At 41.2% G+C, this 20,424-nt stretch overlaps 1 protein-coding gene across 2 annotated transcripts in view; it reads left to right on the forward strand.

Moving 5' to 3' along the window:
- Positions 1-2,132: 2,132 nt before the first annotated feature.
- Positions 2,133-20,424, forward strand: part of Spata16 (spermatogenesis associated 16) — a 302,009-nt gene continuing 283,717 nt past the window's right edge. For both annotated transcript variants that reach the window (XM_031376462.1, XM_031376463.1), the window contains exon 1: positions 2,133-2,254. The gene's annotated coding sequence lies outside the window, so the exon portion shown is untranslated. The remainder of the gene's footprint in view (positions 2,255-20,424) is intronic.

Raw genomic sequence — 20,424 nt, forward strand, 5'->3', positions numbered from 1 at the left:
ATGCGGAGTAGTGGTAGACTGAAAGACCATTGGTTAGGTGTCAGTTTTCCCAGATTAATCTGTAGACACTAACAAATTAGAACAAAGATTCTAGCAAGATTTTTGTCATGGAGACAGGGAAGCTGATTCTAGAATTTAAATGGAAAAAAATTAAAAAATAGAATACATTAGATAATTTTGAAAAAAAGGAAGGTTCAGGGATTCATGGCACCTGCAAATAAGGCATGTTTTAGTGCTGTAGTAACCAGGACAATGGGACACTTGAAGACAAACTAAACATATAGGTTAAAGAAAAGGATAGAGGCCAAGAAGGAAGGTGAGGGGAAGAGGAGAGGGGGAGGGGAGAAGGGGAGGAGAGAAGGGGAGGGGAGAAGGGGAGGGAGAGGGGGAGCTACTGCGCAGGGACCGTAGCTCCCAGATGGTGGTGGAACCTGGAGGCACGTGGTCTGCTCAATGGGCGGGGCCACGTGGCTGGTCGGAGAGGGAGGGGGAGAGAGACTGCAGAGCCATCTGCTGGGGCATGAGCAACCTGCCAGTGACTTTCATGTCTGTGCTGACCTCAGTGGATGCTTTCAAAGTTGTTTACTATGTCAAAAACATTTAGTGGAGATGGAGTCTTGAAAGCATTGTGGAGATCTGTAACATCAAAATAGTAGGTGAGGTAGGCCAATAGGAAGACCGTCACAGGAGGAACAGACAGGCTTACAAGCAGCAGAGGCTTCAGACCCCTCACCTTTTTGGACCCTTTCTCCCAGTTGAGCCTTCCAGCTCATCTTAAGATACACGTTAAGATGCATGAGTAACACAGAGCCAAGGTGAAACTGTTTGCTACACAGGTCAGGAATTGCCCCGAGAGAAAGAGAGAGAGAGCGAGAGAGCGAGAGAGAGAGAGAGAGAGAGAGAGAGAGAGAGAGAGAGAGAGAGATGTAGTTCTTAGGAGTACATGTACGGATGACGATCTGCTTCGTACACTATGTGTAAGGGGCTGGAAAATAGTCTGTTAAGGCATAAAGTCCAAGCGTAAGGACCGGAGTTTAGTCCCAGAAATCAGCGAGAGACCTTGTCCCAAAAAGCAAGGTGGATTGGTCCTAAGGAACAAGACCCAAGATTATCTTCACTCGCACATGTACACACACACACACACACACACACACAAACATACGTACACACACACACACACACACACACAAACATACGTACACACACACACACACAAAAGCACACAAACACATACACAAAGTGTAAGGTACAAAGTAGTTCTTTTATTAAATGTTTGTTTTCAGTCTATAGATAAGATCCATAAATCACATATGGATAGAGTACAAAGCTTAAGGACATTTTTTTTCTTTAATAAAGGAAATACAGACCTGTGAAGTGAGCCAAATGGTAAAATGTACTTACTGCCCTGCCGAGCCTGATGAGCTAAGAGAGAACCAGTTCCCAAATTGTCCTCTGACAGAGCCATGCATTTATGCACCCACATAAACATACACAGAATGAAAAAAAAGTAAAGGACATGCAAAATTGTATTAAGTATATTTGCGTATATTATATCTCTGTAAGTGAATATAGCTCTGTGGCAGTAAGAGCAGAAGGGGCAGTAGTTTTATATAGCCAAAGATAAATAGCAAAATGTTCTTAATGTTTCTCAGATAATTCTTACTTTCTGGGCATATTTCTCTCTTCCAAATTGTGTTTTCTCTTTTTACATTGTTTGAGGATATCATACATGCCTATGACAAGTTTTGATCTATCAGCCCCATTCCGTCTACTTTTCCCTCCAAATTTCATATGATCTGTACGTCTACTTGCTGCCATCTTAGGAGCCACTATGGGAACATGGGTCTCTGAGAACACGAATTCCTCTTCCCCTACTATAAATCAAGTGCTAATAGCTTTGCTCAGCTTGGGGTGGGCAAAGACCTTCTAAATTATTTTTCTGCCTCCATAATTTTAGAGTATGAAAGGAAACTCACACATCACAGGTGCATTCAGAGAAAAGACTGCACAGGGCCCGTAGCTCCCAGATGGTGGTGGAACCTGGAGGCACGTGGTCTGCTCAATGGGCGGGGCCACGTGGCTGGTCGGTTTTTTTGTTGTTGTTGTTGGGTTTTTTTTTTGTTGTTGTTGTTGTTCTTTTTTATTCCTAAGAGTTCTCTGGAGCTCCACCGCGGGTTAGCCTGGGATTGGGGCCGTTGGCTTGGCAGATGCTGTAGCTGATAATCACTCGGCTCCTCTGACCTAAACCACACAGGTAGGAAGAGGCTGCTATACCCTAAGAACAAAGCAGTTGGCAGGCTTGGGGCTGTAGGGGAAGCCTGAACAACAACAAGAAGTTAGATCAGCCCCTAACTTCTCATGTGGGAACGGGGGGGACGAAGAAACATTGCTCGTGAACAATCCTTCTCTCTGTAACAAGTTAGAAGATAGCTTCAAAAACTTTGTTTAGTTACCCTTAGCCTTGCTCACCAAAGGGGATGTAGGCTCTTTCTATGTTCATCCCACTGAGATGAGAAAAGCTAAGGGCCTATTCAGTTTCATGAGTAAGGAGGTTTTTTCTGTTTTCACTTTCCTTTATCCTAACTGCTATTCCATAGTGACCAGTATGGACGGAGGACATCTGGCCCGAGAGGACCTGATGGCTGCCACACTGTGGCTTTTATTATTTGTGGTACAGGCCTTGTTGTTCTGGGCATGACATTACTATGAACTGAAGATATCAGCAGTAAGCCTGGTGTGATGGCTCTGCATGGAGCCTCAGCACTTGGGAGGCTGAGCCAAGAGAATTATCAGGGTTTGCCGCCAGCCTGGGAACACTCATGTAGTGAGTTCGAAACCAGCCTGAAGCAGAGTGAAAGCAGTTGGATAGGTGGATGGATTGATGGATGGGTGGACAGACAAACACACACACACACACACACACAAACACACAAATTGTATGAAAGTCAATCTAAGCCAGTGGTTCCCAAACTTCCTAATACTGGGACCCTTTAATACAGTTCCTTATGTAGTGGTGACCCCCACAATAAGAAATAAGAAGATACTTTTGTTGCCACTCTATAACAGTAAATTTGTTACTGTTACAAATGGTACTGTAAACACCCAATATGCACGATATCTGATATGTGACCCATGTGAAAGGGCTGCTTACACCCCAAAAGGTCTGAGCCCCACAGGTTGAGAACTGCTTATCTAAGCAGAAACCATGACACCTGTTTATCCTGATGCCCAGCATAAAACGTTACTGGTTAGACTGGGTGAATGAACGCCCATCAAAGAAAGCTTTCATTCAAAGGTGGTTCAGCCTGAGTGGTGAGAAACAGCTTTAAATCCTTATTTAATACAATTTACATTTCATGTTCTTTACCAATAAAATATTTATAGGCACCAGTAAAGGTCTCTTTTTGAAACACTAGAGTGCTTGTCATTTTAGTAAAGCCGCTAATTTGAAGTGCTTGAAAAACATCACATGGGCTGATAAATAATTTTGTATGGCCCCTTTTGATTTAGTGTTATACACACTGAAGGGCTAAAGTGAGCTTTAATGTCACACACTCCCTCCAGAACATGGATGCAGGGGACATACTCTCTCTGGCGTACTATGATGCAGGACTGCTTCCTGTCACCACAAGGTTTTCCAGTTTTCCTTCACCTATGACAGAGGCTCAGGAGTCCTTGTAAGGAAAAAAAATTAAAGCTAGGAGAAAACACCAGAAGTAAGAGAGAGGTTGGAGCACTTCAGGACTGCCTGGCTGTGGTTCTGTCATTGTGAGGGACCACGTCATTACCCTGGCATGCCAGGCACACAATGGGCACTCTGAAAGGCTGCAGCCGATGTGGGAAAGAGGGAAATGGCTGGAGGCAAGGCTGCCGCCTTGTCTCACAGGCACACAGATTAAAAGTCTCCAAAGCGCTTCTGGAAGCGCGCAAGTCTGCCTAACCTCACCAGTTGCCATGGTGAGCAGCACACACGTAGTCAAGATTGAACCGAGGCATTGTTTTGTTCCACAAGTGAACTTTCCACTGAAGTGTGTGTCCCGTATTGTTCATTCTGTAATTCATCTGTGTTATTATAACCAAATGGCAAATTCCTCCCATCTGGTCATTTTCAAAGAGATTTTAAAAGCCATTCAAGATGGAAAAAAAAAAAAAGATATTTTTTTTTTCTTACCCACAGTTAATGATGAGAGTCACACTTGAGGTGATAGCTTCAAAACAGTGGGTTCTCCAAGCTCTAGTGAGTGACCTCAGCACATGGATTGCACTAATAAGACAGTGTATCCTAACACAAAAGAAGGCAAGAAGGCGTAATGTTGGGAGGGAGATGTGTTGTAGCCCAACCAAGGGAGAGGCACAGAGAGGTGACTGGGGGTAGATATGATCAAGATGAGCTGGATATATGTATTTCACTTTCAAAGAGTAAGTTTATTGAAAGGAATGGAAGGGATTATTTGTGGATTGTCCTTCTGAACAGGGAAAGCAGCACCTTACAGTGATTCAAATCTAGCAGAGAGGCACCAAGAAAGCATAAAGCATGAGACGGGTAACCTTGAAATGACCTCCTGGTCTCAACCTGAGATTACTACTCACTACAAGATAATGATTTCCTCATTAAGATATAGTGTTTAATGCCGTCTCCTGTTTGCATGGAATTCAACGATAGACTTTTTTTCTTATTATTATTCTTCTTTTATGTGACACATCAGTTCAAAACAGATGACGAGGTACCCCAACAGTGGAAGTGATCAAACACCGTATGCACAAGGGCTTTAAAGCCCTTTACATCAGAGAGCCCAGAATATTGTCTCTCATCTAGTCTAGGATATATTGAGTCATCTCCTTGGAAAGTAGCATTGAAGTTGTAACATTTTGCACCCATAAACAGTCTTGCTGAGTTTTTTTTTCAAGGATGTTGTAAAATAAAATATTATAGCAGTCTGGCTTAAAGATCGCCAGAATAGAGACTATAACTTATCACAGCTCTGGCTAAATTTCAAAATACACATGATAAATGAGCATGAGCCATCTGTCCAGTGTGAGGAACATTGCCTAATTGTCTAATTTATAAGGAATTGCTGAGCGATAATAACACAAACAACAAAATAGCAATTGTGATAAAATAATAGGCACTCACTGTTATCAGATAACCCTCCTCCGTTCTCACAGGTGAGGCCAACACTGCCCTTAACCTCTTTTGTCTATGAGGATGCTGACGTGCACACAGCCTGACTCTTTACAGCACTGTTCCAAATCCTCTGTATGACAGGACTGTTATAAAATGGCCTGGAATGGGGGGGGGGCGGTGAAGACATGGCCTGCCTCCTCACCTTTGAAAGCTTCTAGGGCTGGCTTGCTTGTATTACTTGGCACAATACAGGTCTGTGTGAAGCTTTGTACGTCTGTCCTGGAAGGTGCAGGACTGACAGAGTTTTGAGCCACTCGTCTTTCACAATTTTGGGCAGGCTCAGAAGGAAATGGAGCTGACATGTCACAGGAGAAGTGTTAGAATGTGTCTCTTTCTCCTTAATTGGGAGAAGCCAAGGCTGAAGTCGCTACTACAATCTAGAACCGCATGACGAGTGGAAAATTGATAAGGTTTTAAGTGGACCATTGAAAAGAAACTGCTTCAGAGAGCTGAGCAGTGCAGCCACTGAATAGAAATCAGAGCTCCTGATTTCAATCCCTTCCCGTGGGCCCCTTAGTTTTTCCATCTTGTTTGTTTGTACTAACTTAAGTTGTACACACATGTCTTAGAGTAAGCACCGGTATATATACAATCTAAATTCAAGAAGATTAATTTCTTTCTACAAGAAGAAATGTGCTTCCCTCCCTCCTTCCCCTTCCCCTCAGTGTATTTGAATATAACACATTGAAAATCGCCTGGCATTTCCTCAGACACCTTTAGCTTATTCCCCATGAGGACAAAAGCTGTACAGGGGCAGTTTCAAAGTTTCTGGCGCTGAACGCAGGCCTGAGTCTCTGCTGGAATAGCTTACCATAGGAAATTCCGCATTGTGAGTGTTCATCCGATTTCCCATGCATGACTGCCCTGATGCTCACCCACCACTTCTCACTTAAACTCCTATTAGGCAGCACTGGGGCGGAAGAACCCAACACGGTCTTTAAAGAGCCACTTAAGATACAGCCAGAGAAGGCATTGTATTGTCATCTGCCCACCCCACCCCCCAAAAAATGTGCTACTGACTTGTTAGAAATCCACGTGATTTTGTTAAAACGGAGTCGTCTTCAAAACTACTCTATAATGACTGCGTCACAGGCCTGTTGAACAGACCTTTGGAAACTTGAACATAAAGTACAGAGAATAAGAACTGGAATAATCCAGCTAGTTCTATATAGGCTCCCAGGGAGAAACACAGAGATGATGAGTCTCTTAGCTAAGTCAAGGCTTGCTTAAAGGTTCTTGGAAGTCTAGGTCTTTGGGTAATCCCTCCTTGTTTATATTCACCAGAGCCCTTAGCAGCTACACCGTCAGACTATACAGGAGCCTATACTATACAGGAGCCTGCTACTCGATTGAGTGCAGGGATGCATGCATTAGAGCTGACACCATTTCAATCCCACAGACTCTGTACAGAAGCCTTTCACATGGTCCAGACAGGTTCTGTTTTGTTTTGTTTTGACCAGTCCTATGGGTGTAAAAACAGAAGTTTAGCCTCCCTAAGCATTATCATCGGCAGTTAGCACTTCCGCTCTCCTTTTTTCTCCCACAGCTCTTGTCATGTGTGGGTCTTCATGCTATGACATCTGTCTGTTGCCGAAGAATTTAGGTGACCAGAAACAGCGAATACCTTCCCAGGTGGTCCCCAGGCTTTGTTCTGATCTTTCAATGGCGAGTCCCATTTCTTCCCAACCTCACTTCTTCTCAGCCCCCTTTCCTTCCTCCAGATTTTCAGAGCCATGCTATGTGGTCAGGAACAAAGGGATGGATCTGGGGGAAAAAGGGAGAAGTGAAAAGTCACTTCAGGTCCTGTTTCATCTCTGCCTCAAGGTATGACAGGGCTGCTCGTGTCTGGGGAAGGCATGCCTGGAGACTTACTGCGCAGGTCCAAAGGACAGCAGAGGCTGACAACTGATTTCATATTAAAATGCATTGAGCAGACTCTGGAGGCCCCATTTATGTTGTACTGGAATTGGAGAGAGGTACTGTTAAAACTTTAGAGTCACAGACAATGGGGTCATGATGGGGTCAGAAAGATGACTCAACAGGTAAGAGTACTGGCAGGAGACCCAAGTACTATTGCTAGCACCACATGGCAGCTCAAAACTGTCTAAGACCACAGTTCCAACATATTCTACGCCAGGTTCAGGCTCTGTGAACACCAGGCCTAGAGCAGCATACAGGAACAAATGCAGCCAACACACACACACATACATACACACACACACACACACACACACACACACACACCTCTACCACTTCACTTGGTAATAGTTAATAAGTCCAAGTTCTTGTTTTTTCTTCAGTTCTATTTTTCTTCTCAAGTGGCCATTGTTTTCTTCCTTCTCAGTACGCTAGGGAGGAGAAACCGCACCACTGCCAGATGGTGAGGAGGCTTTGTGCCTGGTCCTCTCTGGTCCTTACTGGATTCATTGTGACACCTGCCTTTCTAACTTTGCACAATGACTGGTGTCGATAGAGAAACAGTTGCTCCCTTACCTTTAGGTCCCAAAACTTCAACCTGACATGACTGACCATTTGCTAACGTAAACTTTTAAATAGCACATAATAGACGCTTTGTGATATCCATAAACTAAAAGTATTTCCAAATTGGTGATACCAGTTTATGTTCACAGCTGCCGTGTAAATGATCTAGATACAATGTAACTATGTTAAATCAATGTCTATAATTATAATTTTGTAATTATAACCATGGAGATGGATTTATTGTGGTTATAGGTCTCTAATTTCAACTTGTATTTCCTGTTATTGCTTAAAGAAACTGATAGCCTTTCTATACATTTATTGGTCATTTGGAGGTTCCCTTTTCTGGCATTCCTATTAATATTTGGGTATCATTCCACACTGGGTCATCTCCCCTTTCTATGTTGATCTGTGGGAGTTCTTTGTATATGCTCTGTACAAGTCCATGTAAGGCATATGTGTTAAAGACACTGTCCCTGGTCTGTGAGTTGCCCTTTTATTTTCCAATAGTGAGTTTTGATAAACGAGAATCATTACAGGTTCTGTGTCTCTTATCCAAAAACACAGAGTTTTGTTTTCCAGTTTGTGATATTTCACAGAGGATATAGATGTATGCATAGATGACTGCTCGAGGATTTCAAGCTTGCCCAGATATCACATTGTTGTACACATTCCTTTCAACTGTATAGTCTTTTTAAGTGTCTCTGCTTCTTGACCACATCTTACCATCACAGGAGGGACTTTCCATTTATGATGTCTTGTCATCTCTCCTTGAGTTTCAGAATATGGAGAGTTTTATGCGGCAGAATTGGGATTTTCAGATTAGAGGTGCTCAATTTGTACTCTTAATATCATGGAATTTGTTGTGTTTAGGTGCTGCCCAAGAAATCCTTTCTTACCCTAGCCTTGAAAATACTTCACTGTCTTCTAAAGGTGTGAATGGTCTTTTTACTTATGGTTTTCCAACATATTTACTGTTGCTTCTTGTGTAATTTTTATGTAAATTTGCAGTCAAAATTCATTTTTTTTTCTATTTTCCCTATGGCCAGCACCATTTATTTCAAACATCACAATTCTGCCGGAGCACCTCACATCACAACTGAAGTGAACATTTATGTGTAAACCTAGTCCTGGGCTTTCTGTTCTGCTTGGATAGTGGGACTATGTATCCTTGCATCAAAGGCTTCCCTAATGACCACCACAGGATTCATGCAGCTCCTGGACTCTGGCTGTTTTAAGTTGTCTGGATTTATTTATTGTTTTTTCAAGATTAACAGGACAGTTCTTGGCCTATATATATAATGTAAATTTTAAATTTGCTGCCTCTTTGCTCATGAGTGAGACATAACCAGTTGTGATAAATATTTCAGATACACTTGAAAAAATGCATACTGGATTATTCTTTGATGCAAACATTGAGCTGTTAAATCAGGTTTGTGTCTTGTTTAGCACAGAGCTCCCCACCCTAACCTGGCCCTGCCTCTTTACTTTCTCCCTTCTTTCTCCTCCAAAACAACTGAAGAACATGCATTATACTTCCCACTATGATTGGAAACTTTGTCAATTTCTCTCTTTTTCAAAATGTTGGCTTTGTGTATTTTAAAGCTATGGCATTAATAGGCTCGTCCCCATCTCAAAATAAATATCCTGTGCCCAGTAAGGTAGAGGCAGGAGCAGACTCCAACACACCTGCAGTAAGGTAGAGAGAGTCAGGAGCAGACTCCAACACATCTGCAGTAAGGTAGAGAGAGTCAGGAGCAGACTCCAACACATCTGCAGTAAGGTAGAGAGAGTCAGGAGTTATTCCAACACATCTGCAGTAAAGTCTTGTTACTGCCTCCGACCTAGCAGGACATACTCTCACACACTTGAACTTACAGCAGCTGGGACTGCCTGCACAAATTCTACCCCCATTAGCTTCCTGTCATGCAGGATAGAGGAGTTCACATGGCCCAATCCATGGCTGAGGATTTATACACAGTTCAAGGCTGGTGAGGAGGGCCAGGCATTTTCTTTAGTTGGGTAGCCATTTTTAGCTGTCTACACTCCTGTATAGAACCTTCACCCATCCTTCTTTAAGTACTCTAACAAAATGCATTTAGTTGCCAATAAATAAATAACATAACATAAAAGCAGAATGGCGGAGGCTAGTTGGGAACAGGAAATAGATCAGCAGGAGTGGGAGGGAAGTACAGCATGAGAGATGGGAGGAGGTGATCAAATTGCTTCCCACCAAACCTGAAAACTGAATTCCATCCCAGAGACTCTCATGATGGAAGAGAACTGACTCCTAAGAGTTGTTTTCTGACCTCTGCAAGCACTGTGTGGGACACATTTGTGTGAACACACACACACACACACACACACTAAATAAATAGCTTTTAAATTTTATAATTAAAGAGAAGGTGATAGAGTGAATATGATCAAAATATAGACATATATGAAAGCATCATAACGGAACCCACCAAGTATATGCTAATACTTTTTATATAATTAAATAATAAATAAATAGGTGTTGCTGATTACTAAACAGGTAGAGATACCACTGGATTGACTACAGCATTTTTAGACAAAAAGAAACAGGAACCTTGAACATTAAAAGATTTTATTCAAGACCAAGGTTTGTGCTTTCTACGAAAAGGTGGAGTTATCATGGGAACTCCCTGGAATAGAGTTTACTTGCCCTGACATCAGAAGAGTGGCTTGGCTCTGGCGATGATCACAAGGAGGACACGTATCCTCTGATGAACCACGAAAGTCCTCACTCCAGAGGACGATGGAGCCTGGACCCCTTCACGCAGAGGCACTGGCTGTTGGTGGGAAGAGAGCAGAAGGAGAAGGCCATCATCGTCTTCCAGCTTCGCAGGGTTTCTCCCACCCTCCATGAGCAGAGCTCATTTACAGCCAGCTGGAATCGTTGAAATGGAGCCTGCAGAGTTCAGTTCCAATATCAGAATACAGGAGGAGTGTGGGTTTGGAGCTGGCAGATGATAAGTTAGTAACTGGCACACCTTCTCTGCTTCCAGTTAAGCCGCTGGCCTTGCTGGGTGCTCTGATATTAATAGAGCCATCCCCTCATCATGGTTGAGGGCTGTGTGCTCTGCCCTTCTGTGTGGCTTTGTTTTCTAAGTTTCTGTTCTTCTATTTAAGGCATACACCTCATAGACAGAATATAGATAGGAACTGTATTTTTCTTCCAAAATAACAGTCTTGGACTTAATTAAAATATTTAGTACTTCTAAATCTAAAATTTATCATTGATATATTTCAGTTGATATCTACCAGCTCTAGTTTCTATTTGGTCCCTTTGTCTCCTATCATATAGTATAGTGGATACATTGTATGATCTCTCTGTTTATTTGGTATGTGCCTTATGTTGATTTTTCGGTTTGGAGACAGGATCTTGTCCAGCTCAGACTCTCCTGCACTCCATGACCTTGGACTGCAAACCCCTTGCCTCCATGGCACTACAGCACAGACATGTGCCACCATTATGGTTTATGTGTTCAGTGGGTTCTGAGGCTGGGACCAACATCTCTGTGTATGTTACACTCTCACAACTTAGCCATATACCCAACTCAAGCTGTTACATGTTTTGATCATTTCATGGTGTTTACTCTACAAATTACAATACAATCATGTTATTTATTACATTCTAAATCAAATAATAAATTTTAGCAGATCTTTACAAACTTTGAAATCAAAGAATACTCTAACTCCATTCTCCTTTCCCATGGTTTGCATCATGTTAATTATTATTTTATCCTACATACATTTGAAACCTCAAAGACATATTTCTTGTTTCCACATTATGGTTATTTCCATTTGCTTTTTAGCAATTTAATATTTTCATACAGCCCGTCTCGATCATATCCACTCCAACTTTCCTCTCCCATCCCCCTAACGTTCAACACATTCCGCTCACGTTCACGTCCTTTCACGTCCTCTTATTTGTAACAGCTCACTAAGTCTAATCAGTGCTGCTCTCAAATGTATGGACTGAGAGCCACCTAACAGAGACAGAAAACCTACCAGCAGCCACATTCCTAAAGAAAAACAATGCCTGTCTGCCCATAGCAGCCACCAACTGCCAATAGCTCTTCATCTAGGTATAAGTCCTCATGACTTCACATTGAAATATTGACCGCGCTGATTTTATGCAGGTTTTGGGCAAATACCCATTGCTGCTGCGAGTTGATGTCCAGACAGACCTTCGCAGAGGCATTCCCTGGGCTCTGGCTCTTTAAATTATTTTCAGCCTCTCTTCCATGATGTTCCCTGAGCCTTGTGGTAGAGGTAGGGGGTTATTACAGACGTCACATTCAGACTCAAGCGCTCAAACTTACTCTAAGCACTATGACCAATTATAACTCAGCATTAACCACTACCCACTGCCTGGGCTTGGGAAGAGCACTTGTCTGTACACACAACTATTTAAAGGCAGTTTGATAACCTGTTCATTTAGCAAGACACCAGTGGGTTCTTCCTAAGGTCCCAGTCCTCCCCGTCCCGGGCTGCACCAGTTTCCAGTGCCAGATGTGAATCATCTCCCGTGGAGAAGGCCTCAAATGCAGTCTAGTGCTGTTGGTAACCTCAATAGCAATCAAGCCACTGTTGGAACAATAGGCTAGCCTTACCTGCCAGGTTGTGTGGGGGGAAGCAGGGCAAGCTCCTGCTAAGACCATGGATGACTTTCTCCTCTAGAAACCTGTTCAACACCTTAAAATAGCACCTACATGGCTATCTCAAAGCTACCTAGCAGGGACAACATTTCCAGGTCAAGTGCAGTACAATTTCTTGAAGTAACATTTCTGTTTTATTGCTTAATCGGGTCAGTCAATTGTCGTTATAGACACTATGTGTATATACACAATATGTGTGTTTTCACAGTTATCTTTTATTATCTTTCACTGGCTCCCATAATCCCTTTGTGCTTCTCCTGTTTCGTTCTCTCTCTGTTCCTCGTGGGGTTCCAAAAACACTTTGTCTAACACTCTTTCCAATAGTTTCCATTATCTTATTTCTCTGTTTAAATTCACATATTTCCTGTTGATTGTTTCCTTGAGTTTAGTAATCCTGTGTTCTGATACATTTAATTTAGATTGCAATTTAGTGAGTTAATTTCAGATAGTTCTTTTTTTTTTAATTGGATATTTTCTTTATTTACATTTCAAATGTTTTCCCCTTTCCAGGTCTTCCCTTCAGAAACCCCCTATCCCATCCACCCTCCCCCTGACTCTATTAGGACGCTCCCCCACTCATCCACTCCTGTCCTCCCACCTTGCCATTCCCCTACACTGGGGCAATGAACACCCTCAGTCCCAAGGGTCTCTCCTCCAACTGATGACCAACAAGGCCATCCTCTGCTACATGTGTGACAGGGCCATGGGTTGCTCCGTGTGTATTCTTTGGTTGGTGGTCCAGTCTCCGGGAGCTCCAGGGTGGGGGGAGGGTGTGCGTCTGGCCTGTTGACACTGTTGCTCCCTCCATGGGGCTACAAATTCGCTCAGCTCCTTCAGTCCCTTCTCCAACTCTATCAGGGACTCCCAAGCTCAGTCCAATGGTTGGCTGTGAGCTTCCACCTCTGTACTTGTCAGGCTCAGGCAGAGCCTCTCATGAGACACCTATATCAGGCTCCCAACAGCAAGCGCTTGCCAACATCCACAATAATGTCCTGGTTTGGTGGCTGTATATGGGATGGATCCTGAGGTGGGGCAGTCTCTGGATGGCCTTTCCTTCAGTCTCTGCTCCGCACTTTGTCTTCATATTTCCTCCTGTGAGTATTTTGTTCACCCTTCTAAAAAGCACTGTAGCATCCACATTTTGATCTTCCTTCTTCTTAGGCTTCATATGGTCTGTGAATTGAATCTTGGGTATTCTGAACTTTTGGGCTAATATCCACTTATCAGTGAGTACATTCCATGTTTGTTCCTTTGTGACTGAGTCAACTCACTCAGGATGATATTCTCAAGTTCCATCCATTAGCCTGCGAATTTCATGAAGTTGTTTTTAATAGCTGAGTCATATTCCATTGTGAAAATGTACCACATTTTCTGTGTCCATTCCTCCATTGAGGGACGTCTGGGTTGTTTCCAGCTTCTGGCTATTATAAATATGACTACTATGAACATAGTGGAGCATGTGTCCTTATTACATATTGGAGCACCTTCTGGGTATATGCCCAGGAGTGGTATATTTGGGTCCTATGTCCAATTTTTGAGGAATCACCAAACTGATTTCCAGAGTGGTTGTACTAGCTTGCAATCCCACCAGCAATGGAGGAGTGTTTCTTTTTCTCCACAACCTCGCCAGCATCTGCTGTCACCTGAGTTTTTGATCTTAGCCATTCTGACTGGTGTGAGGTGGAATCTCAGGTTGTTTTGATTTGCATTTCCCTGAAGACCAAGGATGTTGATTCTTTAGGTGCTTTTCAGCCATTTGGTATTCATCAGTTGAGAATTCTCTGTTTAGCTCTGTTCCCCATTTTTTAATAGGGATATTTGGTTCTATGGAGTGTAATTTTTTAAGTTCTTTGTATATATTGGATATTAGCCCTCTATCAGATGTAGGATTGGTAAAGATCTATTCCTAATATGTTGATTGCCATTTTTGTCCTTCTGCCTTACAGAAGCTTTGCAATTTTATGAGGTCCCTTTGTCAATTCTTGATCTTAGAGCAGAAATCACTGGTGTTCTGTTCAGGAAATTTTCCACTGTGCCTATGTGTTCCAGACTTTTCCTCACTTTCTCTTCTATTAGATTTATTAGATTATCTGGTTTCATGTAGAGGTCCTTGATCGACTTGGAATTGAGCTTTGTACAGGGAGATAAGAAAGGATCAATTTGCATTCTTCTACTTGTTGACTACCAGTTGAACCAGCACCATTTGTTGAAAATGCTGACTTTTTTCCACTGGATGATTTTAGCTTGTTTGTCAAGATCATATGCAGTTTTTATCACTATTGCTCTGTAGTACAGCTTAAGGTCTTGGATGGTGATTCCACCAGAGGTTCTTTTATTGCTGAGAATAGTTTTCACTGTTCTGGTTTTTGTTATTCCAAGTGAACTTGAGAATTATTCTTTCTAACTCTATGAAGAATTGAGTTGGAATTTTGATGAGGATTGCATAGAATCCATAGACGCTTTCAGTAAGATGGCTATTTTTACTATATTAATCTTGGCAATCTACGAGCAGGGGAGGTCTTTCCATCTTCTGAGGTCTTCTATTTCTTTCTTCAGAGCCTTGAAGTTCTTGTGATACAGATCTTTTAATTATTTGGTTATAGTCACACCAAGATAGTTCACATTGTTTGTGACAATTGTGAAGGGTGTCATTTCCCTAATTTCTTTCTCAGCCTGTTTATCCTTTGAGTATAGAAAGACTACTGATTTGTTTGAGCTAATTTTATATCTGGCCACTGAGCTGAAGTTGTTTATCAGATGTAGGAATTCTCTGGTGGAGTTTTGGGGATCACTTAAGAATACTATCTTATCATCTGCAAATAGTCATATTTTGACTTCGTCTGTCCAATTTTTATGCATTTGACCTCCTTCTGTTGCATAATTGCTCTAGCTAGAACTTCAAGTACTGTATTGAATAGATAGGGAGAGAGAGGGCAGCCTTGTCTAGTCCCCAATTTTAGTGGGATTACGTCAGGTTTCTCTCCATTTAGTTTGATGTTGGCTACTGGTTTGCTGTATATTGTTTTTACTATGTCTAGGTATGACCTTGAATTCCTGATCTTTCCAAGACATTGAAGATGAAGGGCTGTTAAATCTTGTCAAATGCTTTTTCAGCATCTAATGAAATGATCATGTGGTTTTTTTTTCTTTGAGTTAGTTTATGTAGTGGATTACATTGATGGATTTCCATATATTGAACCATCCCTGCATCCCTGGTATGAAGCCTACTTGATAGTGGCGAATGATCATTTTGATGTGTCCTTGTACTCGGTTTGTAAGAATTATATTGAGTATTTTTGCATAGATATTCATAAGGGAAATTGGTCTGAAGTTCTTTTTCTTTTTTGGGTCTTTGTGAGGTTTTGGTATCAGTGTAACTGTGGATTCATAGAACAATTTGGGTAGTGTTCCTTCTGACTCTATTTTGTGGAATATTTTAAAGAATATTGGTATTAGGTCTTCTTTTAAGGTCTGATAGAATTCTGCACTAAACCCCTCTGGTCCTGGGCTTTTTTTGGTTGGGAGACTTTTAATGACTGTTTCTATTTCTTTAGGGGTTATGGGACTGTTTAGATGGTTTATCTTATCCTGATTTAACTTTGGTATTTGGTATCTGTCTAGAAAATTGTCCATTTCAACCAGATTTGCCATCTGTGTTGAGTATATGCTATTGTAGTAGGCGCTGATGGTTTTTTTTTTTTTTAATTTCCTCAGTTTCTGTTGTTATGTCTCCCTTTTCATTTTTGATCTTGTTAAGTAGGATACTGTCTCTGTGCTCTCTAGTTAGTCTGGCTAAAGGGTTATCTATCTTGTGGATTTTTTTCAAAGAACCAGCTCCTGGTTTTATAGATTGTATAGTTCTTGTCTCTACTTGCTTGATTTCAGCCCTGAGTTTGACTATTTCCTACCATCTTCAGCCCTTGAGTGTATTTGCTTCTTTTTTGTTCTAGAGCTTACAGGTGTGCTGTCAAGCTGCTAGTGTATGCTCTTTCCAATTTCTTTTTAGAGGCACTCAGAGCTATGAGTTTCCCTCTTAGCACTGCTTTCATTGTGTCCCATAAGTTATACCTCCATTTTCATTAAATTCTAAAAAGCCTTTAATTTCTTTCTGGATTTCTCTTTGACCAAGCTACCATTGAGTAGAGTGTTGTTCACCTTCCACGTGTATGTTGGCTTTCTGTTGTTTTTGTTGCTATTGAAGACCAGCCTTAATCTGTAGTGATCTGATAGGATGCATGGGATTATTTCATCTTCTTATATCTGTTCAGGTCTGTTTTGTGACTGATTATATGGTCAATTTTTGAGAAGGAACAATGAGGTGCTGAGAAGGTATATTCTTTTTGATTTAGGATAAAATGTTCTATAGATATCTGTTAAATCCATTTGGTTCATAAGTTCTGTTAGTATCACTGTGCCTCTGTTTAGTTTGTATTTCCATGATCTGTCCATTGATGAGAGTAGGGTGTTGAAGTCTCCCACTCTTATTGTGTGAGATGCAATGTGTACTTTGAGCTTTAGTAAAGTTTCTGTTATGAATGTGGGTTCCCTTACATTTGGAGCATAGAAGTTCAGAATTGAAAATTCTTGGTAGATTTTTCCTTTGATGAGTATGAGGTGTCCTTATCTTTCTTGATGACTTTTGGTTGAAAGTCGATTTTATCCAATATTAGAATGGCTACTCCAGCTTGTTTCTTGGGACCATTTGCTTGAAAAACTTTTTTCCAGCCCTTTACTCTGCGGTAGTGTTTATCTTTGACACTGGGGTGTGTTTCCTGTATGCGGCAAAATGCTGGATCTCATTTACGTATCCAGTCTATGTCTTTTTATTGAGGAATTGAGTCCATTGATGTTAGAACATATTAAGGAAAATGATTGTTGCTTCCTATTATTTTTGATGTTATTTTTATGTTTGTGTGGCTAACCTCTTTTGAGTTTGTTGAAAGAAGATTACCTTCTTGATTTTTCTAGGGTGTTCTTTCCCTCCTTGTGCTGGTGTTTTCCATCTACTATGCTTTGTAGGACTGGATTTGTATTAAGATAGAGTGTGAATTTCACTTTGTCATGGAATATCTTGGTTTCTCCATCTATGGTAATTGAGAGTTTTGCTGGGTATAGTAGTCTGGGCTGGCACTTGTGTTCTCTTAGTGTCTGTATGACATCTGCCCAGGATCATCTAGCTTTCATAGTCTCTGGGTGAGAAGTCTGGTGTAATTCTGATAGATCTGCCTTTATATGTTATTTGACCTTTTTCCCTTACTGCTTTTAAAATTCTACCTTTGTATTGTTCATTTGGTGTTTTGACTCTTATGTGACAGGAAGAATTTCTTCTCTGATCCAATCTATGTGGATCACTATAGGCCCTTGTATGTTTATTTGCATTTCTTTCTTTAGGTTAGGGAAGCTTTCTTCTATAATTTTGTTAAAGATATTTACTGGCCCTTTAAGTTGGGAATCTTCTCTCTCTCCTATACCTATTATTATTATCCTTAGGCTTTGTCTTCTCATTGTATCCTGGATTTCCTAGATGTTTTGGGTTAGGAGCTTTTTCCATTTTGCATTTTCTTTGACTGTTGTGTCAGTGTTTTCTATGTTATCTTTTGCCCCTGTGATTCTCTCTTCTATCTCTTGTATTCTGTTGGTGATGCTTGTATCTATGACTCCTGGTCTCTTTCCCAGGTTTTCAATCTCCAGGGTTGTCTCCCTTTGTGATTTATTTATTGTTTCTATTTCCACTTTTAGATCCTGGTTGGTTTTGTTCAGTTCTTTCACCTGTTTGGTTGTGTTTTTCTGTAATTCTTTAAGGGATTTTTGTGTTTCCTCTTTAAGGGCTTCTACCTGTTTACCTGTGTTCTCTTGTGTTTTGTTAAGGGAGTTATTTATGTCCTTCTTAATGTCCTCTATTATTTTCATGACATGTGATTTTAAATCATAGTCTTGCTTTTCTGGTGTGTTGGGGTACCCAGGCTGACTGTGATGGGACACACAGAACTGGGTTCTGATGTTGCCAAAAAACCTTGGTTTTTGTTGCTTATGTTCTTGCCCTTGCCTTTTGCCATCTGCTTGTCTCTGGTGTTAGTTGGTCTTGCTGTCTCTGACTGTGGCTTGTCCCTCCTGCAAACCTCTGTGTCAGTACTCCTGGGAAACCAGTTCTCCCCCGGAGGAATTTAGGTATGGAGAGCTGTAGTACAAGGTCAGCTCTGGAGTGCAGAGGGAAACCAGAAGGATCTTGTCCCCAGCTGTTCCTTAGTTCCTGTGTCTTGATGGCTCTTGTAGGCTCCCTCTTTGGCCAGGAATTTGAAGAGAAGTGGTGGTTTTACCTATGCTTGAAGATGTGTTGGCACTCCTGGAGGTATTTGTGTATGAAGTGCTGTGGCACAGAATCAGCTCCAGAAGGTTCCTGTCCCAGGCTGCTCCTCAGTTCCTGTGTCCTGAGGGTTCAGGCCAGGTCCCTCAAAGCAGAAGTGGTGGTCTTACCTGTACTCACAGCTGTGTTGGCACTCCTGAGAGGCTAACTCTCCCAGCACTATTTAGATATCCATTTCTCAGTCTAGAATTTTCATTTAATCTTTTTTTTCATAGATTCTAGTAATCTCTGCTACCAGAGCCCTTATAATCAATCCCATTCTCTCATCTTAAATATATTAGTTATTTTAAATTCCTTAGCTAGTTTCAATATCTTATAAACCCATGAGTATATCTCTGTCATCTACACATTCTTTTGTTTTTCATTGTGCAATTACAAAGATATTTTACACAATTAATATTTTCTATTAATACTGAAGATTGTGTTTGGGAAATTAGTGATGATACACATGGTCCAATTCACTACATATCTCTATATAATCTCTATAATGAATTAACTATTAACTAAGTATGTGACATAGATCAGTGTAGATGACACTCAAGATCCAACTAGAACTTGAACTTGCTATGCAGACCTAGTTTTCAGTTCCACCTGCTTCTGTCTCCCAAGTGCTGCTGGGCTTAAAGGTGTGCCATCACTCCTAACTCTTTTAAAATTTTTAAACAGTTGTTTTAATTAACTTATTTGTTACTCTGACAAAACACTGAAAGTAACTTGGGTAGGAAAGAGTTTATCTGGTTTATGGCTTACAGTTCATCACAAAGGGAAAAGAAGGCAGGAACTCTAGGCATGGTGGCTGGAGTCAGAAACCATGGAGGAGTATTGCTCACCTAGCTTGCTTCCTGTGGCTTCCTGTTTATACCACATGCTCAGATGCAGACCAGCCACAATGAGCAGGCCTTTCCACACCCGCCATTAATAAAGGAAATGTTCCACAGGTATGCCCACAAGCCAGTTTGATGGAATCCATTTGTCAACTAGGGTTCCCTCTTCCCAGATGACTCTAGATTGTGTCTTTGACAATAAATAAATAAATAAATAAATAATAAAAAATAAAAGATTAGCACAACAATGTGATACAAGGTTTTTAAATACTTGTACACAGCTTAAATGCCCAGCAATATGGGAATGATTAAATAAAACGTATGTAATATTATTCTTTATACCATCCATACATATATATATATATATGTATATACATACATAAATATATATACATGTATACATATATATGTATACATGGATGCAAATTTGTATCTAGCTTTGTTCCCATGTTGAGGTGAATACAGCCTGGAGAGGGCATGCCCCAGGTGCTTGAGACTTTTATCTGAAGGTGTGTCATTGCTCAACACCATTTCTCTGTATCTTTGTATCACAAGGCTATCAAATCATCTTGGTGACTTTAAGAAGTTTTCACTTCAGACCACTGCTCAATGTAGCACTCACAACTGACAGACTTAAGTTGTAAAACAGCTCTGTGCCTGGTGAACTTGACCTCCTAAACTCCCAGTATATATCACGAGCTCTGGTGATTTCATGATCACCCACTGGTGCACCTGCCCCACAGAAATATCAGGGGCTCATCCTCATCCCCATGCCTACAACTGTCCAATCGCCCCAGAGTTAAAATGGTCACAAAAATTTCTTTTCTTTTTTATTTTTTAGATATTTTCTTTATTTACATGTAAATTTCTCCATTCCCAGTTTCCCCTCCA

Source organism: Mastomys coucha, unplaced genomic scaffold (genome assembly GCF_008632895.1).
Source record: "Mastomys coucha isolate ucsf_1 unplaced genomic scaffold, UCSF_Mcou_1 pScaffold17, whole genome shotgun sequence".
Taxonomy (NCBI): Eukaryota; Metazoa; Chordata; class Mammalia; order Rodentia; family Muridae; genus Mastomys; species Mastomys coucha.